The following is a 27,968-nucleotide window of genomic DNA, read 5'->3' on the forward strand; positions in this document are numbered from 1 at the left end:
TAGATATAATTCACGTGAGTAAAATAAACATTATTTCAAGAATAAATTGTACACAATTTCATAATGAGTTTAACCTCTCCTCCTATAACTTTTGCTCAAATAATCAAATTTGGCCCACACTTTTGATTAGTACATTGTGTATTCAAACTTACATACTCAAATCATTACCTTTCTCTTAAAACCACGTAAAATCCAAACGCAACAATCATTTTAGGTATAAAATCATATACAACTCATGTGAGAAAAATAACCAAGTCGATCGGGTGGGTTAACATACTCGATCATAACACACTACACGTCAATGATTGATTACTCTAGTGAGAAGCAAAAATTATGTCACAACAACTTCATCAACTAGCATTACTCAAATAGTAGAAGAAAAAAAACTTTAACTTTACCCCTTCACTCTACCATGAATGGAAGTATCAATCAACATATCTATATCTACTACTACTACTACTACATGCAATTTTTAGCAATTTGGCATTTAGTCCAATTAATATATAATTATATAAATTCATATAATAAAATTATAATTTCTTATTTTTGCAACGCATTGAGCTGGTAATAATTCGATAGGCACCTGCGTTTTCCTTGTTGTCTTGGACATATTTGTCCTATAGTTTTGAGCTAAATCTGCACGTTGTCTAGGCCTTCAGCTAGATTCTCTCACCTCTTCTTGTTTTCACTCTTTTTCTCTCTTTATTGTTGACTACATTCTGCTTAACTATTATCATATCTTTTATATAATCTCTTTAATTTAAAAAAATTATTATTATTAGTCTTACTTACGACATTTAATTAATTAATTAATTAATTCGGATTGGGGTTAACCTAATTGTATAAATGAATCGAACGATCCTTTTGTAAGAAGACACGAAGAGTACGTGTCGTATATATTTAGTGCTTGTAGTATAATTGGGTTTCAGAAGTTTGATCACTATATTAGTGAAGTAGTGAACCAACCAACTATACATTTTTAATGAAAATTTTAAGCCAACTCTTACTTATATTATAATTATTTAGAGTCATGCAAATGAGTTGATTTACTAATTATTAAATTATTGGAGGTTGTTTGTCCAAATGACTACGGTTTCCTTCTTTTTAGACTAGTTCGATTGACGTATGTAATTGGCAACCACACACATTTAAGAGCTTTGATTTTCACTAAAAAGAAGAGAGAACTTTGATAAATTGGATTAGGTTCAAGATATGGAAATTCCAACGTAGAAGGTAAACAAAGCTTAGGTTATCTGCAAAGTTGACAGGGATAGCTTAAGTGGTTAGAGATTTATAATTCCTCTTCCGTCTCAATTTCAGGTGATTTTGGGATCGATTCTCATCACTCGACCTTATGACTCTCTAAACACCAAAATCTACAAAAAAAAAATTATAATTTTATTGTTGATAAATGCTTAATTAGTTGGGTACTTATCATTAGGGAGTAGTCTACAACAAAAAACGCGGTGTTTGGAGCTAATGCCATCAAAATTAGAATTCAAACCTCATCAAGAGTAACATATGGCAATTGTCACCATGCCATAAGCTAATTGTTCACTTGTTATAGTTAAGAAACTCAAACCAAATAAATGTGTCTATTCAACATTTAGCCATGTAAATTACACCCACTCATATTATCCACCGCTAAACGAAACAACATACGTAGTTTGGTAATTGCCCATGTTACAAAAGAATACGTAAAGTATCAACATTCACAAATAAAATTTCACTTCTTTAATTATTTTATATTAGTAACACTACCAATAGAAAAGAATTTTTTTACTACTCCGTAATACATCATACAATGGGTTAAATGGAAAACGAAAATAAAGGAACAAAATTTGGATATTTGTCACTTTATTTATTGAGGGGCAAAATATTAAAAAAAAAATAAATAAACTCAATCAATTAGAACCGTTGGATGAACTACTTAATTATCTACCCTCCAATTTAATCAAATCATAAAATCAAATATTTCTTCTTTTTTCTAAAAAAAAAAAAATCAAACATTAACTGGCTTACACAAGAACATTAGAGACGACGGAACCGCATCACTCCCAATCCTCCCACCACCACCACCACCGCTGCCCAACTTCTCGTAATAATCGACGCAAAACAACGACAGCAAAAGCTGAGCGCCTTGCCTCGACCAAACTCGGCGAGTCAATTCAGCACCACCACGACCACGACCACGACCATTCCAGCGACCAAGTACGGGTCGAACACAAACCATGTAAAGACGTTTATACCCTCCAAGAGCTAACACTAGGGTCCGAACACGTGGAGGAGGCGACACGTGTCGAAAGCAGACGTACTCCCAAACTGAATCATCTGACTTGGAGATTGACCACCATAGTCTGCATACACAGGAAGCCACCCCTAAGGATCTCCCGTCGAGGCGCTTCAACACCTCGACGAGTATGTCCGGGTAGTCGTTGATTGAATACTCGCTTGTCGTCTTTCGTTTTAACATTTTCATTTTTTTTTTTTCTGCTACCACTCGAACAATGGAGTGTAATTGTAATGTAACAAGCTTTTACAAGAGTTAAATAATGAAATGGGATTTGACTTAATTGTGAGAAATGGAAATGGAAGAGAGAGAAATAGAGACAGAGAGAGAGAGAGAGAGAATCGAGGAGAGAGAAGAAGGGGACAAAAGGATAAAGTTAATGAAGAGGAGTGAAGTGAAGAAGTCTAGGAATGAAATTGTAAGCTAAGCTAATAAAAGGACCAATATTGTTTTGTGTGTGTCTTTATTTCCCTCTATCAAAATTTTCAAGAGAAAGAGAGCTGTTTGTTTGTTGCTTTTGTTGTTTGTTTTCGAGGAGATCGACCTTGTTTCTTTCTCTATTCATTTACTTAATTTCCATTCATATCATTTTTTTTTTTGTTTTATTATTATGGGCTTTACTATTTAGTATTTATATTTAGTTTAATTTTTGTTTTAGTGAGTGCTCGTGCTAATTAAAGTGTTTGCTTCTCTTATTTTCATGATTATATTGCTGTTAGCCGAAAGATGTGTCTTTTCAGGTTACACTTTTTCGTATTAACATAACTTATTCTAGGATTATCAACTACTTTTCTATGTTTTCTTCGAATAGAATGACTTTAGATATGTTAAGGATGTCCATTAATAATTTGATACAATAGCTTTTTGGGTCCAATTTACTCCAATTGAGTTAGTCTATAAATGATTCAATTACAAAGCCCAAGATCAAGGTTCAACCTTCCAATCCATGCCAAGTCAAGTCAAAGGCACAGTCAACGTGGCAAGCCCACTTGATGCAAGACCCGTTTCCCCTATAATGTCAAGGTATAAAAGCAATCAATCCTCTCTCTCTACATTCATTCACTTCAAGCCTCAAGCAATTAATACTCTTGCATAGTTTTTTCTCTCTAAGTATCGTACTGACTTAGGCATCGGAGGGGCCTTCCCCTGCACAACCCCCGAGGCAAGTTTACGTGTGTTTGTTGTAAGGAAATCCTCGCCCCAGTCACCACTTGGAGTGAGTTCAGTCTTCAGCCCACCAAAAAGGACATGTCCGAAGGTCCCATTGTTTTCACTCGAAACAATATGGCGCCGTCTGTGGGGAAGACTTTCAAAAAACAAGTCAATCTCAACCGTTCTACACTTTCTTGGTAACATGGCTAAGAACCGTACGGAAAAAGCTCCAAAAATGGCGGCCCTTCCTCCTCGAGGAAGAGCCCAATGGCACTAGGGAAAGGTCATCTCTCAACGCTATCCCCGTCGCCACCTCATTCATTGCCCCCAATGAGCAGACACTTCTCGGTGAGGGTCTGCTCGCAAAGGGCTCCTTCGGAGAGATCATCATCTCCATCCAATCATTCTCGACAATCGATTGGTTCCTACCATCCGAGCCGATCTGACGCTAAGAGCCCGCCTCGAAGCAATCACTCTCGGTCTCAGTCGAGGATGACCCCTCAATCGGGGCCTTCCACGGAAGAGGTAGCGAGAGCATTCGCTGTCCTTATGGAGGTCATGAAGGCACAGGCTGGCAACCTCCCGCCACCTCATGACCGTTCACCCCTCCGCCGAGACATTTGTGGAAGAGAAGCGGTCAAGAGGGAGAGGGGAGTCCTCCATCCTTTAAGGATTTAGGAAGCAAATCTGAAGAAGATACTTGGAGGACTGAGAGGCAGAGGAAAAGGAACCCTCATTTCTTCGGGGAATCTACCCAGTTGCACTCCCACAGCTACAAAAGCAACAACTCTGCCTCAGCGTGAATTGAGCCTGCTCGCCGAAGCGTCCACGAACGCCTCGGCTCGAGGGAATTGAGCGTGCACAGTCGCCTCTCTTATCCCGAAATACTGAGCCTTGCCCAGAATCTTCCCAGCCGAGGACAAAAACCACTTCTACCTCTCCGAGAGGGCGGAGCGAGGTCCCAACGGCTAGGAACAAGGGAAAGGCAGTAATGCTCCCTACCAGCTCGCCATTCGAAAAATGGATCTTGGAGGAGCATGTGCCGACGGTGAAAATTCCGTCGCACATCACATATGATGGTACTTCGAATTTGAAGGACCACATTGCCTACTACGAAGGGCATATGCATCTGAACCCTAAGTGCGAGGCGACCTGGTGCAAATACTTCTCGACAACTCTCGAAGGTGTTGCGCAAGCATGGACCACCAAGGGAGTACAGGAAGGGTCGATCACTGGATGGGACAACCTCTCCAGAAAATTCAAGAGAAAGTTCTCTACGGAAAACCGCCGAGAGAAAACAACTGCAGAACTTATGGGTCTGCAACAAGGGGAGGACGAGAGCCTTTGTGACTACTTGACTCGCTTCAGCAACGAGTCGTCCAGAATCACGAGTCGTCCAGAATCAAAAGTTTGGACCAAGGGCTAGCCGTTTTTGCTCTACAAAACGGACTGCAAGCTAGAATTAAGTTCCTCGACTTCATGGTCATGCATCCCCCACATACCCTGGAGGAGGCCTTAGACGCATCGGATAAATTCATCAAAGCTGAGGAATGGAACAAAGCCAAGAGCCACCCCTCAATCAGGGGCTGGAAAAGCAAAACAACAACAATCTGAAGGCCAAGGCCAGAAGAAAGGGAAGGCGAAAGCCTCAAAACCGTCTTCAGCCGCTGAGACGAAGAAAGACAAGTCTGCCCCGTACGCGGGCAGATACGAGTCTTATACCCCTCTCACCCTTCCTCGCGCTAAGATCTACAGCGTGACGAAGGGCGAGCAAAAGTACAGAAAGCCAAGGCCACTTTTACAGTGGCATTAGCAAAAATACAAGGAACGATGGTGTGAGTTCCACGAGTCACCGGGACATCACACCGAAGACTGTATCCAACTGAAAGATTAGATATAGGATATGGTCCGAAAAGGTTACTTGAAAAAGTACCTCGCGGATCACCATGAGGAGAAAAAAGCTGAAAAAGCCGGGAAAGATCCTCGGCAAGAACTGGATTTCCCCCGAAAAAATAACAAAATGCAAGAAAAGGAGATTCATCCTCCAATCTTTGCCATCTCCGGAGGGACAAATTCTCGGAGGGAGCGAAAACGCCACTTGAGGGTCCTAACCCATCAAGTGAACCATACGGACATCCGAGAACCCCAGTCTCCGGTGCCGAACATTACGTTCACCGCCGCAAACTGTCGGGGGGTGACATTTCCCCATGAGGATCCTCTGGTGATCATCACGACAGTGGCCAACCAGAACGTCTGGCGAACCCTCGTCAACGGTGGTAGCGACGCGAACATTTTTGTTCCGCAAGGCCTACAATCAGATTAAGTTGAAGACCAAACATCTAACCCCGGTACCCTACCCGGTATTAGGATTCAACGGGTCTTCAATATATCCTGATTGGAAAATCACTCTTCCTGTCACCATCGGTCGCGATGAAGCAGCCAGGAACGTCATGGCCGAATTTCAGGTCATAGATGTTCCATCCGTATACAACGTGATCATAGGGAGACCCATGATTCACAAAATTGAAGGGGTAGTCTCAACTTACCATCAGATGATGATTTACGTTTTAGACGCCGGCTACCTCGAGAGAGTCGAGGGCAACCAAAAGGAGGTCCGAAGATGCAACTACCTCAAACCGCCAACGAGTCGCTCTGACAAGGACGAGGACGAAGAGCAGAAAGAAAGAGAAATAGAGCGAAGCACAAAGAATCCAAAAGGCCTAAGTGCTTCAACTCAAGGAACCCCGTCAAAAGAAAAATCTTCAGGGAAAGAGCGAGCCGGTCCCTCATCTAAGCCGAAAGACTAAAAAAGTCAGCCGAAGTTTGGGAGACCTGCTAATATTGACAGTAGGCCCAATTGTGAAGAGTCTGGCTCTAAGGCAATGGAGTTGGATCAGCAGACTGAATTAATAGAGTTGACCGAAGGAAAGCCTGAAAAATGTGTCTTCATTGGACTGGATCTCGATCCGAATGTCCGAGTGGAGCTCATCCAACTCTTTCGGGACAACAGAGACGTGTTCGCTTTCTCGGCAGTAGACATGCTCGTGATTGACCCGAACTTAATCTCTCACAAGCTTAACGTCGACCCCGCGTGTCGGCCGGTTAAGCAAAAGAAGCGGAAGTACTCCGCAAATAAAAACCGAGACATTGCAGCCGAGGTCAAAAAATTGCTGGACGCGGGTTCCATCGAACCCTGCCAATATCCAAAGTGGCTGGCTAATGTGGTGATGGTTCAGAAGGCAAATGGCACCTGGAGAACGTGCGTTGACTTCATGGACCTAAATAAGGCCTCTCTGAAGGACTTCTACCCCTTGCTGAGGATCGATCAGCTAGTCGACTCGACAAGTAGGCATGCTCTGCTTAGTTTCATGGACGCATTCTCGGGGTACTATCAGATCTTCATGCATCCCCGACTATCGAGCAAAAACGGCATTCGTTATGAACACCGGGGTGTACAATTATAAGATGATGCCCTTCGGATTGAAAAATGCGGGGGCAACATATCAAAGGTTGGTCGATCAGGTCTTCGCCGAGCAAAAAAGTCGTAACATGGAAGTTTATGTTGATGATTCCATCATCATAAGTCATCGTCAAAAGCAAAGAAGATAAAGACAATGTCACGGACCTGGATGAAAAATTCGCCACCTTAAGAAAGCACCAGATGAAGCTAAACCCGAGAGATGTGTGCGTTCGGCGTGAAGTCAGGAAATTTTTTTGGCTTCATGGTCAGCAAGAGAGGGATTGATGTCAATCCCGCCAAGGTGGAAGAAGCGCTCGATCTTCCTGAGCCGAAAACAAAAAGGGACGTTCAGCGGCTCACCGGGAGAATGACCGCCTTATCTAGGTTCATCTCTAAAGCCTCGGAAAAAGGGCTGCCCTTCTTCAAAGCGCTGAAACTCCCAAAAACAAAAGAGCTCATCTGGGAAGATGAGCAAAGAGAAGCCTTCAATCAACTTCGAGAGCATCTGGCTCAACTCCCGACACTTGCTCGTCCAACCGAAGGAGAAACTTTTTACATATACGTGGCAGTCAGCCCAGCCACTATAAGCGCCGTGCTGCTGAGGGAAGAAGAAAAAGTTCAGCAACCGATCTATTTCGTCAGCCACACTTTGACGGATGTCGAGACTCGCTATCCAGTATTCGAAAAAGTTGCATATGCAGTAGTGGTAGCCGCTCGGAAGCTGAGGCCATACTTTGATTGCCATCATATAGTGGTCTTAACTGATCAGCCGCTGGAAAAAGTCTTCGACAAAATTGAAAAATCTAGTAGGCTGGCGAAGTGGGCCTTCGAACTCACAGAGTTTAGCATCAGCTACCAGCCGAGAGCAGCCATCAAGGCTCAAGCTCTGGCAGATTTCCTGTCCGAATGCTCGTACTAGGAGACGCTAGACAAAGAAAAGAAAGTCTGGACCGTTTTTACGGATGGATCCTCCACCGTAAATGGTTCGGGGGCAGGGGTAGTGATAACCTCTCCCGAATGCAAATCCTTTGAGTATGCACTCAAATTTTCTTTCAAAGCTTCGAACAATGAAGCTGAGTACGAGGCAGCAATAGCTGACCTAGAATTGTGCATCTCACTGGAAGCCGAGCATGTCTTCCTGAAAACAGACTCTTAGCTCGTCGCAAATCAGACCCGAGGTGAATATGAGGGCAAAGAGCCCTCCATGATAGCCTATCTCACAAAGATCAATACGGTCATTGCGAAGCTGATAACTTTTGAAGTTCAGCTGATCCCAAGGGATCAGGACGCACAAGACGACACACTCTCCAAACTTGCTAGTTCAACTCTAACCGAGCTGAACCGATCTATATATGTGGAGGTGCACCGAGAAAGAAGCGTCGACGAAGCACCTGAAGTGTGCTGCGTCGACCATGAGCCGAGCTGGATGGACCCCATCCTAGCTTACAAACTTCGGGGAGAAATTCCCGAGGACAAAATCTTGGCCTCCAAGCTGAAGCGAACCACCTCAAGGTTCATCGTCGTCAGAGGAGAGTTATTGAAAAAATCCTTCTCGGCCCCATTGCCGAAGTGTGTGGGACCAACAGATGCTGATTACATCCTTCGGGAGATTCACCTCCGCATCTGCGGGAACCACATTGGGGGAAGGACTTTGACCCACAAGGCATTGAGGACAAGGTATTACTGGCCCACCATGATCTCAGATGCTAAGGAGCTGGTCAGAAAATGCGAGAAATGTAAAAAATTCGCACCAATCATCCATCAACCAGCCCGAGATCTTCAGCCGATCTTGAATCCGCTCCCCTTTGCCCAATGGGGGCTGGATATCTTGGGTCCTTTCCCGGATTCTCCATACCAAAAAAGATGGCTGATAATCGGCATTGACTATTTCAGCAAATGGATCGAGGCCGAGGCAGCCTCGAATATTACAGAGCAAACTATCAGAAAGTTTATCTAGCAGAATATTATCACTCGCTTCGGCATCCCGAAGGTTTTTGTCTTTGATCATGGAAGGCAATTCAATAACTTGCCGCTGAGGCGGTACGGCGGTACACTGATCAATTCAGCATCAAATTGGCATACTCAGTAGTGTGTCATCTGCAAAGCAACGCACAAGCCAAAGCTGCAAACAAGCAGATCCTCAATGCTCTCAAGAAGAGGGTTGAAAATCAAAAGTCCAAGTGGATAGAGGAACTCCCTGGGACCCTCTGGTCACTTCAGACGACTAAAAAAGAGGCCACGGGCCATTCACCTTTTGAGCTAGTGTATGGAGCCGAAGCCGTACTTCCTTTAGAAATTGGTTCTGAAACCCAGCGAGTGCACCATTTCTCGGCCGAAAATGAGCAACTAATGAAAGAATCCCTCGACTTTCTTGAGGAGGTTAGAGACTCGGCCCGAGACAGAATGGCGGCATACAAACAGAGAATCAACAAGTTCTACAACCGAAGACTTCATGCAAGGCCTCTCAAAATTGGAGATCTCGTTCTTCGGAATGCTGCATCTGTACAGAAGAGTCGCATTCATGGGAAACTCTCAGCAACTTGGGAGGGACCTTATGAAAGTTATGATGAGATTCAGCCTGGAACATACCGATTCCGGCAGTTGGATGAAACTGAGCTGAAAAATCACTAGAATGCTGATGTACTTAAGAAATATCACATGTAAACCTTTCGGGGCTAAACAATCTATGTAATTGCATCTTTTATTATTAATGAAAGGCCTTAGAGCCACCGTTTCTACCAAATTTTGCAAGTTTTTATTTTTCCGTTTTCCTCATTTTTCAATAAGGGTTCTCCCTCGACACTGTCCGAAACATCGCCCCCTAGAGGCATTATGTTTCAGATTGCCGCTTAACCTGCCTAAAATAAAACAATGATCTCACCACCAAAGTATCGCCCCTCAGATGCATTATATTTTGGATAGATCAGTTTTTGGGGGCAAAGAGGTCGTGGACGAGTCTGAGGTATTGCCTTAAGCTGGCCCTGTACCTCGGATGGTTATTGTTTGAAACATTGCCAAAGCAATGGTCCTGTGTCCCAAATATCCATTCCCTCTGATAAAAAGAAAAACAGTGAGAAGGAATAGGAAAAATAACAAAAACTACAGAAAAATTTTACCTATAAATTTTTGCTAAGGCAAAAGCTTCGTCTGTGCCAAAAAGACAAGAGCAATAACCTTAGAAATCCGAAGACAACAACTTCAGATTTCTGGGGGACAAGGAGCACTCAGATTACCTACAGAAAATTCCCAAGCCGAAGTTCCATACTTAGAAAAATTTGGAAATTTTTTTGAAGAAATTCAGAGGGAAGCAAAGAAAAGCTAAGTTACGAGAACAAGGCAATGGGAAGAAGAAAGCAGAGTATATCATAAAGAGAAAATATGCTCGGATACTGAGCTACATCAGATCAAATGTTTCAAATGCAAACACAGCAAATACTGAAATCGGCAGCCGCCCACAAGTGGAAAATTACAGCTGCCGAACTACGTACAACTACTCAAAAACAAAACAAAGTCAGAGTTTGTACAATCAAGGCAAGTTGAAGCAAAATAAACTGAAGGCAAAAAGCAGATGCGGCAAATTCAAAAGTTAAGCGCATGTTGATCCGCAAGACTCTGAGGACGACTGCCCGAGTTCCTATGCTTCGACAAGGTCTGGCTGGGCAGAGCTGGGACCCTTGGAACTTTCAGCGCCAGCTGAAGAAGAGGCAGGTTGAGCTAGAGCCTTCTCGGACTCTCTCTGTTTAGCTTCTGTCGAGCGCCTCTCTTCCTCTTCAGCCTCGACGATTATCTTGGCCTCCTTCTCCTTCCAGCGACGTAGGAACTCGCTCTCATCAGAATGAGCAGCAGTCAGATGAGGGTCAAGCTCATTTAGGGACCACTCCTCAGCTACATCCCAGTTAATTTGGGGGTAGACATGGAAAACGAGGCGCCGAGCCACCTTGTAACCAATGTCAAAACCCTCGTCATACTGCGCTTGGGTGTAGATCCTCTCCTACAACATCTTTTGAGCAGCCTCAAGATAAGCCTTGACTTTGGCAGCCCCCTCACTTTGAGTCTTTAGCTGCTCCCGAACAGTTGACAGCTCAGTCTAGACTTGTGAGACTTCAGTGTTCTTGTCCTTCAGCTGAGTGTCTAGTTCCTACAGTTTGATATTTTTTGCCTCACTTTCAACCTCGGCATTAGCAAGTTTGGCATCCCTAACCTGTATTTCATTGTTGAGGCGTTGAACCTCATCTGCCAGCTCTTTCTCTCTCTTCTTGGCCTCTGCCTCTTGAGCAGCAAACTGGGCCTTGAGGTCCTCAGCCACCTTGAGGCGAGCAGCCTCGACCTCATCCTTGATATTCTGCTCGATCCGAAGCCTGAAGCTGGGGATATCATCTGCCCCATACTCCTTGATCAGAGCTTCACCCTCATTGACGGTGGGGAAGATGTTCTTCTCCATGTCATTGCAGAAGGTCTTGAAGGACAAGGCCATTTTTCGACACTGATCCTCACTCTTAGAAGCAACCTTCTCTGCCTCTTCCACCCTGGCTATCAGCTCGTCGTTCATGGCAACAACCATGAAATGGTTCTGAGTCATTTGCAGAGCAGAAGTCAGCAGATGTCCAAAAAAAAAAAAAAAAAAAAAAAAAAAAAAAGAGAACTTAAGTTAAAAGCTCAAGGGAAGAAGATTTACCTGCATCAGCAACCTCTGGTTGTCAAGGAACGGGTCTGGCACTCTCTCAAAAACCTTGGGAGCACTAGCAATGTCTCTGGTGGTCCAAAACCTCACCCTCTCTAACTCAAATACGTTGGCAGGGTCGCCGAAGTACACAAAGGCATGAGGACGCCATGCGTCGAGCGTAAATCTGGCGCGCTGAGGAAGAGGGACGAGAGGGACAGAACCAAACCCCATTTCATAGGAATGGAAAGTCCAAAAAGAGCCAACTACCGAAGAGGAGGGCACATTGTTTTGCTGATCTGCAGCCATCTTCTCCTCCTCGGCCTCCCTCGAGTCCTTGTTAGCAAAAATTTGTGGGATTTTCTCTAAGATCTCCACTTCACCATCATTGCCTCCACCCTCGACAGAGGCATCCAGCTTCTCAGCTTCCTGCTGGATCTCTACGGTGAAGGGTTTGGCCACATGCTGAGGAGACAACACTTCCTCAGTGAAGCACTTGCCCTCCCAAGTCCCAACAAATCGCTCAAATCAAGAACGCAGATTTCTAGCTCGGTATTGGAAGAACATAGCACGAGACAACAGGGACCATCGCGAGACGATAGCCCTATCGCGCCACGATATTGCTATCACCTTGCAACAGAGCCATCGCACTGCAATGAGCACTGTTTTCTCAGCGCCAGTTCCTACATGCCTCAGCAGCTCTCTTTGTTCTTAGAATTTTCCAGTTTTCGCAGCGTTTTTTCGATTCTAGTTGTGAAATATATTTCCCAAATTTCCTACGTGTAAAAAGCCTATGTTTTTGACGTATTACGGATGGTCTATCCAATGCGGACCCTTTTATGCTTATGCCAATAATGTCAATTAAAATTACGCACATGAATACTTAGAACTTTTCGAGTCTCATCCACTCATTCTAAATTATTGCTAAAATAAATTTTGGGAATTAAAATAGAAATCCTCCCTAGTGGAGTCGCCAAAAAACTGTAGGGAATATTTCAAGCATCCCCACACCTGAGCCCCACTGTGGTCATACACTTAAGCATGGTGGCGTCTAAAGGGAAGGAAGTTAGAGCAAAAGAGTCGCCAACAAGTTTTAGGAACTTGTAAACCGTTCACAGGGTGAAGGTTACACCCCTTCACGATCCATGAGATCCCTACTCCATAGTGGTCTGGAACCATGACTGGATATTCGGGGATGAAGGTACAAATCCAACCTAAAAGAGATTGAACCTGCCCTAACTAGGCCTCTACTTTATTCTTCTTATATTCATGTGCGCTTTCTGACTAACATACTGATGTGTCCAATTTATATAGTATTTTACCCCCATCCCTTGGTTATAATTAGTAGTGTTTTTGGCTCTTTAGAGCCACTTTTATTACTAATTGGTGTTTTCTAGTGTTTTTGTAGTTTTGTTTGAGTTTTGTAGGAAATTGCATCTTTGGAGCGTTTTTCGGGTTTTTCATGGAGCAACTACGGACATTAGGAGGACACGACCATTTTTGAAGCCCAGGACCGGTTAGAGCCGGTAATTAAGGGCTTGGTGTGTGATACCGGGGCATTTGGACCAAATATTCAAGACTCGAAGAGGAAATTCAGATTGGGCCGAAGAATCAAGCCCAATCGAAGTCCAAGCCTCGAGGAAGAGACTGGGCCCGATCGGGCAAGCTTACGCCTGATCGGGCGGGCGCGTAGTCAGAGGCATCAGGAAAGGCGTGCCCGATCGGGTGAGCATTAGCTCGATCGAGCGCGGCTACCCAGGAGAGTTGCGAAGAAAAAGACACGCCCGATCGGGCAGCCCTTCGCCCGATCAGGCGCGTGTTTTTTAGGGTTCAGATTTGCCGAATTCTTAGTTTTTAATTAGGATTGTTTTTAGAGTTGTTTAAGTACGATTTTAGTACGAAATCTTGGTTTTACCTTCTCTTTTAGACTTTCTCTCTCTACTTAGATTATTTTCTCTCTCTAAAATTCTCTCAACTTTGTTCTTGCTCAACTTTGTAGTTCCATTGATTTTGGTAACGATTTCTTCTCTATTAATTTCAGCTATTTTATTTCTTTATTCTCTTATGGCTTATTTAATTGTTTTATTTAGTTTAGATTTAATTATGAGTGAGTAGTTTTATTTCTAGGGTTTATGGGGATTCAATAAATAATATGAAGGGGTAATTTATGATTGTTGATTGTCAATGCTTAATTATTTTCCTAATGATTGATTTAATGCTATGCAATTAGGTTTGGCCAGATTTAATTGTATGAGTTTAGCAATATTGATTCGAGATTCGAGAGATGAGAATTGATGTTTAGGCTTAGTTTCAATAGGCGGACTAATTTATAAATGGTTAAGTCAAGATTCAAGATATGAGATTTAATACCGGTAAATTAACTCTGTGATTGTAATACGTAGCGAAAGCCCTTTATGATCTGTTTAATTGATGCATTGATGATTGATTGTTATGTTTTACCCTGGAATATTGTTTATTGGTGAACCTATGCCCTAGGCTTTTCTTTCATTGATTTACCTCTTACTTTTATTCCTTCCTACTCTTACTTTTAGTAGTTTAATTACCCTTTTAATAATAATTTAGTTACTTGATAATTTAGATTGCTTTTAATTAATTAGGAATAAATTGACTTGTTTCGCTGTGGTTCGACCCTTCTTTCCTATCTACATAGTTAGTGTATTTAGGTTTTATTTTTGATTGGGTGAATACGACTTGAGCCTGTCACATACAATCAATATATTAACTTTAAACCTGTTTAATCTATGTTGGTTGAATATTAATGCACAAACAAAACTATTATTGGCGATCACTTGAATTAAAATCATATTAGCCTAAATAAAATTATTAATTATCTTATTAAGCGTGATTTTAAGTACAAATTCCCTTTAAACCTGCAAGAGAGGGCGTGATCAAGCAATAACAATAATATATTAAGCAACATGATAATATTAATTGGTACAACAAATCATCATCATCATCATCATAATATTCTCAATCTCATCAAAGCATAATAATAGTAGCAAGATCCTAAGCATGATACTAACAATATTAATAACAACCTAGCTTGTTGCTAAACAATAAAGATCAAATCTTTAGCCCTAACATGACACTAGCATGATAGAAGAAATAGAAAGCAACCTAAGCATGATACTAGAAAGCAATAAATAACGTCCTAACATGACACTAGGAATTAAAATAATCTAAACATGCTTTCTACAAAATAAAACAATAAAATTACTTACTTTGTTGCTTCGTATCTCTTTCTATCAAAACAATACACACGTTAGTAAGTTCAAGGAAAATATTAAATCAAACAATTATTAACTTAAATAATTGAAATAGAGATTTGGGACCAAACCTTCAGAAATTATCAACCTTTCACGCCTAGGGCAAAAGCAACTTCGAGCTTGGCTATGTGGGTCTAAGTGTCGTGAATGCGGTATTGTATTTTGAAAAGGCTAGGCTTAGAAATCAAGAGAGAGAAGGAAAGAATAAGCTTTAGCTTAAAGAGAGAAAGAATTAGATGATTGTTGGTGATTGAAAACGGGAAAATAACGCCCCTATTTATAGGAAAAACATCCGAAACACTTAGAAAAGAGCCAGAATTTGACTCAAAGTAAAATAGCCTTTATCGCGATGCGATAGGGCTATCGCGACGCGACAGACCCTATCGCGATGCAATATGCCTATTACGGCGCGATGGCTTGATCAGGATAAAAATCCTATACGGAGTCTTTTTCCCAATATAATTAGATAATTAGATTCCGTAATTATCTTAATTAAAATTCAGTTTTATCTTTTCTAAATAATATAAAAGTATAATTATTAATCCTAATCTCATTAGAATTTAAAATAACCTTCTAGATTACTCTAGAAAATTAAAGCAATTCCTAATAAATTTAGGAATAATAATTAATGGGCCCTCCACTTGATCATCGGGCCATATAAAATCTTTTGAGCCCAATTTAGTATTTTGGCCATAACTTCCTCATTATTCATCGGAATTGGGCTTATAATATTTCGTTGGAAATGTCTTTTCAAACACCATACAACTACACAATTATTGGACCCATATTATGGACCAAACTAAACTGGATTGGACTTTTTCATAAATAAGGTACAAAAAGAAATATTTTCGAAAATAGAAAGAAATATTTTTATTAAAAACAGATGCATCACGAGACTCTTTCACATTTCACCTCGTTCGATAATCAAATGACGTGAAAGGTATTCATCACTGGGTTTGGTTCTGGGGAGACACAATCAGATGTTTACACAAGCCCACTTGATGCAAGGCCCGTTTCCCCTATTATGTCAAGGTATAAAAGCAATCAATCCTCTCTCTCTCTCTCTCTCTCTACATTCATTCACTTCAAGCCTCAAGCAATTAATACTCTTGCATAGCTTTCTCTATCTAAGCACCGTATTGACTTAGGCATCGGAGGGGCCTTCCTCGGCACAACCCCCGAGGCCAGTTTATGTGTGTTTGCTGTCCAGGAAATCCTCGGCCGAGGCACCACTTGGACCGAGTTCAGTCTTCAGCCCACCAGAAAGGACCTGTCCGAAGGTCCCATTGTTTTCACCCGAAACAATAGCAAAATATATATAAATTAAATCTTATAATGCCACTCTAGTTTTGGTTTTATCAAACACAAAGTATATTTGTTTTGGGAGTTGGAGATTTCCCTACCTCCCCCTTCTACTCTTATCATGTATTGACATGCGGAGTTGTGTTGGCTTATCTAGTAAAAAGTGTCGATTCAATAGAGTCCTTTATCTTACCTTACCCAAAAAAAAAAAAAAAAAAAATTCATAATGAGTAATACTTCTTTTGATCCAACTTACATTATCCCATCTAATCACTTTTTGCGAGAGTTTTATCGAATCAAATGAGACAATCTTTGAGACGAAGGTACGTAATAGAAAGTTACTCGGTAAATAAATATAAATGTATAGTTATTAGAGAATTCAGTGCATGTAATAGAAAGTTACTCGGTAAAAGTTTGTATATGTATAGATTACACTTGGTAACTTATTGACATTGAGCTTCTTTTATTTTGTATTAAAGATTAAGTAATATTTTATTACGATGATCATTTGAGTAAACAAGAGAACAAAGCGAGCCAGAATAAATCATTTAAAACATAAACAAAGGGTATGTAAGTAGCTTATTTTATCCAAAAAGAAAAAACAAAGAAGATAAAAAAAAAATAGGTATAGTATAGTTAGTTTCGTAGAAATGGACAGAAAACTAAAAGCTTAGAGTAGGTTGGACCACAGTGAAGTTGTAAAAGCCTATGAGCATTCATCAAGGGGCCTCAGGAGACGTTGTGTTTGCTAACTTTGAGGCTTTCTCCATAATAATACCATGCCCTATATTTCCCAATCCAACGGTAAATTTTGACTTTTTTTTTTATGAACAAAAGAAAACACGGTAAAACAGTACTCCCTCTATCCCTTTATTATATGTCTGTATTTCTTTTTGGGTTACCAAAATTAAGTGCATGTTTCTATTTATACGTTGTACTTTTTTACAATATTATTCTTTTTTTGATGATTTGTCACCCTTTTTCTTTTTCTTTTTTGTACTTTAACATCAATTCCCAATACTCCCAATTATTAGTTTTAAGGAATCTTTAACTTCCTTAATTTCCGTGCAAAATGAGAAATAGGCATGTAATAAAGGGACGGAGGGAGTATTATTTGATATTGTATCATTGTTAATTTTTTTTTTATTTTTTTTTTTTTTGAAGAATTGTATCATTGTTAATTTGTTAGAAAAACTCAATACTAAAATATTGTCACAATTTTTTTTTATTAAGTTGTCTCAATTTAGCTAGATTACTAACCTTGCTATATAGGTTAAAAAAAAAAAAAAAAAAAAAAAAAAAAAAAAAAAAAAAAAAAAAAAACCAACTTTGCTATGTTTTTCTCTCATGGTAGAAGTCATGGAACCCACACTCATTTTCTCCCTCTACTTTAAGCTCCGTTCCTAAATATTCTTCCCATTTTTACTGTGCTTGCTTGCCAATACAATTTGACCATAAATATCACTAATTGCACGTTAGTAAAAAAAAATGAATATTTATAAACTACTTATTGAAGATTCATAAAAACCCAACATGATAATGTTATGGTATACGTATTGAGAGCATTTTAGAAAATTCTCTTAACTTATGAATAGTGTCAAAATTCAAAACGAGAAGAACAAAAGGAAACGTATGCAGAAATTATGATGAAGTACGATAATTTTTATTTTTAGATAATAAATGGTACAAACTTATAGTAAAATCAATTTTTATTCATAATCATTGTAATGGATTAAGTGAATTGAAATGAATACAACAAGATTGTATTGCTTTAAATGAAGTTTTTTATTTTTTTTTTCAAAATAAATTGAAGTTTTTATATTAAGGCAATTGTTGATCAAATCTACGATATATTTAATTTTAAGGTGTTATGTATTTGTGCAGAAATTCTTAATTTTTTAGAAATTATATGTAAATGGATGTTATTTGACTATATTCAATAAAATAAAATCTCTTTTCTTCTTGGTTAAAAATAAATAAATAAATAAAAAAAAGAAGATGAAAATATGATTGTTGCCTTGTTGGGGTGGATATATATCTTTTAAAGATTGAGTCGGTCTCTTTCCACCATTGTTGTGAGGAAGCAAATTAAGTGGCAGTCCTCATGACTAATTACAACCAAAATCACTCCATGTTTTATTGGTTTGACTCTGTAAATGTTGTGATGATTTGTTCCCCTCCATCATCCAAAATGATGAATTAATTTAATCTAGCTTTCATTTGTTTATTAGAAAACATAAATATACTCTTAACAATATACTTATGTCAATGGATCCAAAGTAAGAAAACAAAGAATTGAATTTAGTAAAGAATTCCTTAGAAATCCATGATATTGTAGACTTCTTCCACCATCTCAGGGTAAGAAAACAAAGAATCAATTCAGACACATTTCTGTCTGTTTGACTCATAATAAGGTCAATCTTAAATTATTGTCCTTGATAAAAATAAAAAAATAAATAAAATAAAATTAAAAAAAAAAAAAACATTTAAAAAATAACAATATTATGTTCAACTCTTCATTGGTAAATAGCAATAGTAAGGATCCTATGTTACCCTTGTGACACAATAATTTGACAACACACTAAATAAAACAATAATTAAGATCTCTTACACATGAAAGATTTGATAGTTCATAAAAATAAAATACTTGTATTTTCATAAGATTTGTCACATAGTTTTAGGACTTTGTTCTTTTAAAATAGTAACACCCAACTCTCTTGTATATATGTAAGACAAAAAGCATATTATAATAAATAATTCTATAAACTTTTTTACAGCAGCTTCGAATTGACATTAACATTATTTGAATCATTTAATAAAAATAAAAGTAGATAAAAAGTCTTCTAATTGTAAGTAATGAACCCTACAAATAATATGGGTAAAGGGTAAAAAAGTAATTAAAAGTTTGTTGTTTATAGGGTTGGAATTGTGTGTTGGGGTACCATTTGAAAAGCATTTTTCTGGAATCCAGCTTACCCGGAATTTGATCAATTGCAACATTACAAAAGAAAAGAAATTACACAACTTGGTCACAAACAATATCTAAATTCTAAATACAAGTTTTTTTTATTTTATTTTATTTTCACTCACTTCCCAAATGTCTTCAACTTTTTGTTATTGTTTCAACTGGTTAGCATTTTTTGTGCCCCCACATTTCTCTCACCTACAAATTTTTTTTTAAAAAAAATGTATACTCCGTATTAACTTTCGAGTGAGAGGAAGCTTTCCTTGCTGCCACATTTAAACATGACGCAGAATGTCATGATGCACGTACTTACGTTGGAATTATAAGACTAATTATTTACTCAATTTTATTTACAAGATTTTATTCAGCGATCAATAAAGAAAATTGGTACTATCTCCGTCCTCAAAACTACGACCTTTTTGGCCTAATTTTAGTCTCAAAATAATCGATCCATTTGCATTAAAATACCCACCAATTTACAACAATATTTGTGCAAAATTAACTTTTCCATATAAAATTTTGTTTTTTCATTTATTTTTAATACTTTATCTTTCTACTTTTTTACAAAGCCCATGTAAATTTATCTTTCTAATATGTTTTTATGTCTTTTTATTTAAGTTTCTTAATAACCGCAAAATCAATCCAAAAGGATCGAAGTTTTGAAAACGAAAGGAGTATGCTAAAAGTATGAAATGTGTGAGCAAATTGATGGTCACTAACTAATGCGAAGTATATGAGAAAAACTTAAAGGAGCGGCAAAGAGTACATATAAAGAAAAACAGAAAACTAAAAGGAGCGATAACACTTCACATTTCTATGTTGAGTTGTTGACTCTCAATTAATTAAACTAAAAATGACTTGCTTCAATGTCTCTAGTTGGACCATTAAAATGTAATTAAGTTAATAAGAAGGGAAAAAAAATGTTGGTGGGACTCGAAATAGTGAATGTAAGAGTAAAGTGATTGACTTTTAGGTCATTTATAAAAGAGACAAAACAAAAATTAGAAATAGAGAAACTTAGGGCTTGTATTTCATGGGAATTAAAATCCCACGTCTAATTTCCTAAGAGTTTACAAAACTTGTTTGATTGTTATATGGGTATTTACAAATTATGGGAATTTTGAATTACCAAGGGGACCTTGGTAATTAAATTCCCATATTTTGTGGGAATTGGAAATTTCCATGATTTTACACTTCTCACATTTTCACTTTTTGTAGTCTACCAAACAAGACTCTTATTTCCAAATTTATGGGAATTTTCAATTCCTCCATTATTTATGTGCAACCAAACAATACCTTAATAGGAATGGGAGAGTAGAAAATAGCAAGCATAATCATTGTCAAGGTTTTGTTCTATTCAACCTTTTGTTTAAAGTTATCTTATACTCCGTACTTTGTATTATTTTACTATAACAAATCTTACTTTTGGAACTTGTTCTCTTCAGTTTAATTTCAGTTCAGTTCCTATTTTCCTCCTCTCATAAATAATTCAATTCAGTTCAGTAAATCAGAATAGGTCCTTAGCACCTATTCACATTTACTAAACTGAGCTGAACTGAACTGAACTGATTGGAGCTAAACTGAATAGAGCTGAAATGAATATTTTATGAGAGAACAAAATTAGAAGCTCAACTGAACTAATTAAAGCTGAAATGAACTAAACTGATTGGAGTTGAACCGAACTGAAATTAATTTGAAGTGAATAGGCGCTTAGTATATCAAGAGCTATGTGTAACTGTGTGAATACATATGAATTAATTTTCACAAAGAAACTTAAATTATTCAAATTTATTTTGCCAAAAGTTATTATAACTAACTTGGTTTAAAATAAGTCCAACAAAGCAATATGGTCCAAGTAATACATGAGATGTTTGATTGGCATAAGAAAATATAGAGAATGAAAAATCTTAGGAATTGTAATTAAAACTGATGTTTAGTTGACAAATAACATGGTGGAATGAGAAAAGTACTTCTTATCTTATAAAATGTAAGAATTTAATTACCTAATTTTCCCTAAGTAAATACAGTAGTATTTCTTATGAAAAGTTACTTCCCACATTACATACCAAACTTCATAAAAATCCCATGAATTTAAGTCAATCAGAGCACATACCTGATCGTACATCACATGGTATTTAATTTGGTCATTGTATGCGAAATTACAAATTTTAGTGGTAAATTCTGTGTACCATTAGAAACATATGTAGAACCATTGAAGTATGTAGAACCATTGAAGTCTCAATGGTATATCTTGTGTACCATTAGTATCATTGAAATGTACCATTTTCATAAAACCAAAAAAATTAAAAAAAAAAAATAAAAAAAATAAAAAATAAAAATTCATGTTATTTACAAAATTGTCATAGTATTATGTAATATGTATTGGCTCATACAGCACAAGTATATACCAATACTTGGCGCATGAATTTAAAGTAAATAATTTAATTCCCACAAATTCCAAATTAATGTGAATTTCTACAATTCTCCTTATTGTGTAGATCAAACATTATCTCAATTACTATAACATTGTCACTTCAATCACTTTTTAGGTCATGTCAAAATCAACTTATGTAATCTGAAGTACAATTGGATTGGAATTGAGTACTGGTATTAAATACTGAAAGTTAAAATCATAAACGCCCAAAAGTATAGTCGTAATCGTAACTCGTAAGTATATGATTGCATGTAACATGGTGTAGGACAATTGAAGTATAGAACATGGACAATGCTTGGTATCAGTTTATCTGAAACTTCCATGTGTTATTTTCTTGTACTACTCTTGTCCAATAAAGCAATTCATCACATACTTTGATTCATCATTAGTTGCACACTTGCACATAAATTATTGATCCATATAATAGATAAATAAATAATTTATCCAAGACTTAATTTACCAATCAATATTTCTTTTGTTGCTAAATACATGCAAAATCCCTACAAAACGCCAACTTTGATCATGAATTCACATAATATTGTAAGGGCTTGTTCAGTTTAATTTAATTCAGTTCAATTCAGCTCCAATCAGTTTAATTCAGCTCCTAATTTCTTTCTCTCATAAAATATTCATTTCAGCTCTATTTAATTCAGTTCAGTTCAGCTCCAATCAGTTCAATTCAGCTCCTAATTTCATTCTCATAAAATATTCATTTCAGCTCTATTTAGTTCAGTTCAGCTCCGCTCCAATCAGTTCAACTCAGTTCTGTTCAGCTCAGTTCAGTAAATGTGAACATGCCCTAAAAAAAGTACTTTCGTAATATTTGTGTATAATACGGAGTAATATATTTGTGTATATTGTTATATTCATCTGATTATGTACTTTCAAAACATTAATATTTTAATATTGTTACAACAACAAGATATATGAAGATATTATTAGTTAAAATACTGCAATATATGAGTGAACCACAACAACCAAATATTGCATTTATTTCAATCAATTGAAGTAACAAACACTAATACGCACATCAAAATATGTAGAATAACCCGCATCTTTTCTCATTTGTAGCCATAGAGTAAATTATTATTCTACTCCCTCCTTTCCCAAAACTTCGACCCCTTTTGGGTTGATTTTGCGGTTATTAAGAAACTTTTAAGGTTGATTGATATTCATCTATTTTCTTCGGAAAGAAAGATTGTTTGATATTCGGGTAATATTTGATAATTATGCTTCAATTTAGCAATCATTAATGTGGTTTAAACTTTTAACACTCTCTCTATATCCTATATTCATAAATACATTACAAAATTACATTGTTTCCAATCTCAATTTTCTGGTAAACCTATGTCTATTCTCAATCTTAATCCCAACTCATATATTCGTATACTACACACGTAACTAACTCGAAAAATTTAAACTTTCATATCTCTATTCCCAATCCTAAGCTCTTATCCGAGGTTATCTTTTTAGTCTAACCTTACACACAACAACAAAAGAGTTTTAAAAAGGCCCAAGTATATGTTCAATCAGACATTATTGAAGATGAGCAAATGATTTTGAGCCCAAATAACTAGGAAATGGACAAAGAATTTACAAAGTCTTTTTTTTTTTTTCGAAAGGGTGAAATTTGGAATCTAAAGGAAAAAAAGGATGCCAAAAGGCACTTTTTCTTACTTATCATGATAAAAAAGGATGGGGAGAAAAAAAAAAAAAAAAGGATGCACAGGATAAGATGGTAAGGTATATTTCAGTTCTTCAGGGCTGCAGAATGAATTAAGGTAAGACCAATTTTGTCCTGATGTTAAAACTACATTTCCAAGGTTAATTTCATAAAATGTACTTTAACTTTGATAAGATTCTGATGAGGTTAAGTGCCATGAACAGCCTTTATATTTCTTTACAATCAAGATGTAATTCAAGTGGCCTGGGGTGAAGAGTGGTCATACTATTCATCCACATTTGCCAATTCACATATTCAACCGACGAATTATCATTAACTCATGATCACACATATTTAGCTCTTCTTTGTATTGACATTCAACATCATGTAGACGCTCAAATAATCCTCCAAAAAGCTGTACATAAGAGATAATTTACCAAAGGCTTGTGATATTCAAAGAGTGATAAAATAAAGTCAGTCCATAGTAAACTCAGGGTCACCTACGGCAGCTATAAATTTGAGATTATCTGCGTTGGTTTTATTTCGCGCTTAATATAGTCACAACCTCACAGGTACTCTCAAACTGTATCCGATTGCATAATGCAAGGGGGTCTTACACCAGAGAGCAATTTTACTTGAGAATCAAACCCAATTGACAGTTCTGTTGCAGTTTGAGCTGTAATTAACATGCTAAATCACAATATTCTCAATGTCCAAAACAACTGTATAATCAATTCACAGCAGGCATGCCAAAGCGTTCTGAATGAAAACGTTGTGATTTGCCTGAAGTGACAAACAGAGGCGATTGCCTACTCCTAAGTCCTAACAGAATATTTTTTATTTTTCAACAGCTAGACAGCCAGAACCAGCGATGGTGCTCCGCCTTCAGAGAGGAGTTCTCACACATGAATTTCAGGCAATAGTGATACTTACAGACAATATTAAGGCAAGTAAAAAAAAAAAACTTAAGGTCAAGATGAGTAGCACAAGAGTAAGCCCTCAACAAAATGAAATCATAAGAACACTAGAAGACATATGAAAGTCCTATCAAGTCTTCAAATCACAAGGCTCATACATGGTTGTTAAATTCAATTTCTAAAGTTGTGATCTAATTTAAGGTGAGAAACAAAACTGATTTAATTTCCTAGTTGAAACAACAGGCTTCAGCTCCTAATCCGTTCATGGAATCATCACACATTCATCTTTGAGACTAAGGAAGACGATTTCCATAACGATGAACTGGGTGGGAGAAATAGGGCTGTGACTTGGTCTAAGAAATTGGAATGAATGGTAGAAATAAGGGAGCTGCAAATCTGCTCCAAGACAAGTAAACAACCATATAAAAGTCAGTATGGCTGTTCATAATGTTTATGCTTTTTGGGTCAAAACTCGAAGACTCTTCAGGAAGGAGCATTACAGGCAATGCTTTAGTAAAGAAATTTGCTCAGCTGTGTGATATGACTAGGATCAATTCCAAACTACTTCACAGATGGGTTTGAGGAAAAAAATAAAATTGGTCCTTTTTTGTGTAATTCATCCAAATCATGTAATCAGATTTCCTGAGTAACCGAGGGTTGTATCTCAAAAACTCTGCTTGTATAGTTGTATTAGTGCTTTGCTGGTAACTTTGAAGGCTAGTTAGCTTGCATGTATAAGAAACAAAATATCGAGCAAGCATCATTAAGTTACAATTCTTGCAACTGTACTAGCTAAGATCAAGAAAGACAGAATGAAATACAATTAACCAAGTAAAATCTTGAACAAAACAAGACTAATAAATTCAACGAGAATGAAAAGTATAATGCATTAACAAGAAATGCATTCAAAATGATACGGAGTACAGGAATTACCTTATCCGAAACCGCCTTAGCCCAGATGCTAAAAAACGACTGTCAGGTAAGCTTTGTTGTGATCACTGAATGGACAACCAGTCAGGTAAGAAATTCATGAAGTAATTTAACATAGAATTTGGAGTCCATGTCTTCACCTTAACTAGAAGCATCCATAGTTTTAATATGCAATTGGATTCAAGCCTGTTTGATAGGCACGCAAAATGCAATTGAATCAACGATAAGATAAGTATTTGTCTATTATCACAGAGTCATCCATACTTCCAATTGTGCACTGAGTGAAATGAGTTCTCTTATTACCCAAAAAAATGAAGGCACAAGCCGGTCACACTGTGCATCACCCAAGGCAAGCCACAAATGCAGATTGAGTACATAAAACCAAAAATGGGACAAAAAAATAAGCTCTAACTTTGTCCCAAAACCTCTTCCAGAGATCCTACACTTGACTAAAATATTCACCACACCAACATAAAGGCCAACCGCTACAACATTTTTTTCACCCCTTGAATCTCCTAATAATCTCCTAACCATTAAACTAAATTCGTGTTTACACCTGGAGGTACTAATTTCAGAAGAACATGGACTCTTACGGTTAAGAAGCAAAGAAAATTACCTACAAGGCTACAATAGATATCTAGGAAATCCCAGTAATTTTGTTAATGCTAACCATAAAAGATATATGAGAAAATTTGTAAACAGCTAATTTTCAATGATATTTACAAATTATAATACAGTTAGTTATCTTGAGCTTGAAAATAGGGCTAGAGTGTGCACATTTACTCAGAAAGTAGAACGCTGGAAAAAGAGCCCTCTATACAGCTAGCACAAACCAATCAATTAGCCATTCAACTTAAGCAGTAAGGATAGCTTGATAGAGAGAGCTAATTTTCCAGCTTTATCAAAGAAAACACACAATTATTTTGGTATCCTGATTTTGTGAAATGCCAATTACATAGATGGACTGACTAAAGTAGAAAATTTTCATTACTTTTTACTCTCCAATCTTACCAATATAAAGGAAAGATGCTATATAAAGTATAAACAAGTCCAGTATGAGTTGAGTGCAGACAATTAAAGACTTTCAATTCATATGTTAAAGCTAACGCTTAAACTAATGAAAGAATTGGCATAATATTGAGTATTTCTTGGACTGATTGTAATGAACACACTGTATTTAGCAGTGATGTATATGCTAACAATATAGTTTTGGTTGTTTACCATTTCGAATTACACTTCCTGGGAATAAAACTACTACGTGATTGTTTGTGTGGAGTACTTCAGAACTACTTCCATTATGTTTATTGTTTGAGAGAGTTTCTTGGGAGTTTCAATTAAGCTAGAAGAACTTAAACTGTTATTCAGGACTATCAGGAGTTTAAAATAGCTAATTCTTCTTTTCATTTAAAGGAAGTAATAGGTAATGGTCTTTTTAGAAACAAGATCCTTCATCCAAATTCTACTGTAACTCTATTTCATATTATGTGCAACAAATGAGTTTGCAGTCTTTGCACGGACTTCTAAGAAAATAGTATTTGTGAGTGTTCGATGGTGTGATAATGTTGCATGTGTTAAGAAGAGAGATAGAAAAAAATAACAACTTAAAAAGGAAAGCAAGCATTTGATGCCTATAATGTGTAGCAGTCGTTTTTAGTAAATATAATGTGAAACAGAGGTAATAGTTAGAGAGCAAACTCTTTCAAATGCTACTAAAAATATCCACAAAAATACATACTAGTAGATAAATAAACAAAGATCAAAATAACTTGCCTTAAGTATCAAAGGTGGACAAAGCTTGTAAAAGATTCATCTTCTCTTGAAGTAGTTCTAGGACACCTTGCCCTCATTATCTATTGGGCCCTGGGTTAGGGCCCACTACAGAAAAAAGGTAACCCACATACAAGGCATGTAAAGCTCCAACCCAAACCATATAGAATCAGGAGTAGCTCACTAATCTTATAAATTAGTCACCTTCCCTCTACTTCTTTAATGCAGGACAATTCTTTTTTAACACCGTTAGAAAATTCCTACAACTATCTAAGCAATTGCTTCAACTTGCAAACAACTGAACCTGCTTTCCAATCACCTCTTCCATAATCGCACAGCATCATTAACTTCGCTTCTCACACAATCCATAATAAAAAACTGAATAGGTATGCATTCGTGAAAAAAAACCTTTCCCTGTACAGCCATCTCCAATTCACTCTCTCAAATAACATCTTTAATTTATCACCATTGTATACGTGTCTACATTAGGCTGACACTATAAGTCTGTAATCATCCTTAAGACCTTGCTGGATCAAACCATTCAATGTCATATTGCAAGTCCTGACATTAGGTATAGCCCTTTTACCATTCATTTCTTTTTCAACTCGAAATACATTTTTGAGCTGATTTACATTACATAAAGCACTAATAGAGCGCTAAATACCAATAAATCTACACCATTTTTTTTTTTTTTGCCATGTCCATGAATGAATTTACAGTGTCTTCAAATCAGTTCTCCTATACCAAAGGCATCAACTAAAATAATGTCGCTTTACAACCATAGCGTTCATGCTCCTCAGATATCCAACAGCTTCATTGAAGCTCTCTGCTTTACAAAGTACGTCAACCATTATACTGTAAGCCACTTTATAACTAAGAAGTCTCCCTTGCCTTGGGAAGATTCAGTTCCCTTCCCCAACCCTCAAGCAACATGCTTCAAGTTTCTGTAGTCAAGATAAATATGTTCTTTCACACTACCAAAGATCCTTTGAGCCTTCCTCGCAATCTTGGACTTGCTTAAAGACCTTAAAGACCCATTATATGCAGCTAAATTCGGAGAAATAATATGTTTCCATGAGGGGAAATGTGCAGAGTTCCCATCCACTTTCTGCATCCTAGCATTCAGTCTCAACAATTATGC

General features: G+C 37.5%; 1 pseudogene; it reads right to left on the reverse strand.

The window, feature by feature from the left end:
- Positions 1–2,002: 2,002 nt before the first annotated feature.
- LOC145588532 (F-box protein SNE pseudogene) lies at positions 2,003–2,473 on the reverse strand (annotated as a pseudogene).
- Between the last annotated feature and the right edge of the window lie 25,495 nt (positions 2,474–27,968).

Source organism: Chenopodium album, chromosome 17 (genome assembly GCF_948465745.1).
Source record: "Chenopodium album chromosome 17, dcCheAlbu1.1, whole genome shotgun sequence".
NCBI classification, from domain to species: Eukaryota; Viridiplantae; Streptophyta; class Magnoliopsida; order Caryophyllales; family Amaranthaceae; genus Chenopodium; species Chenopodium album.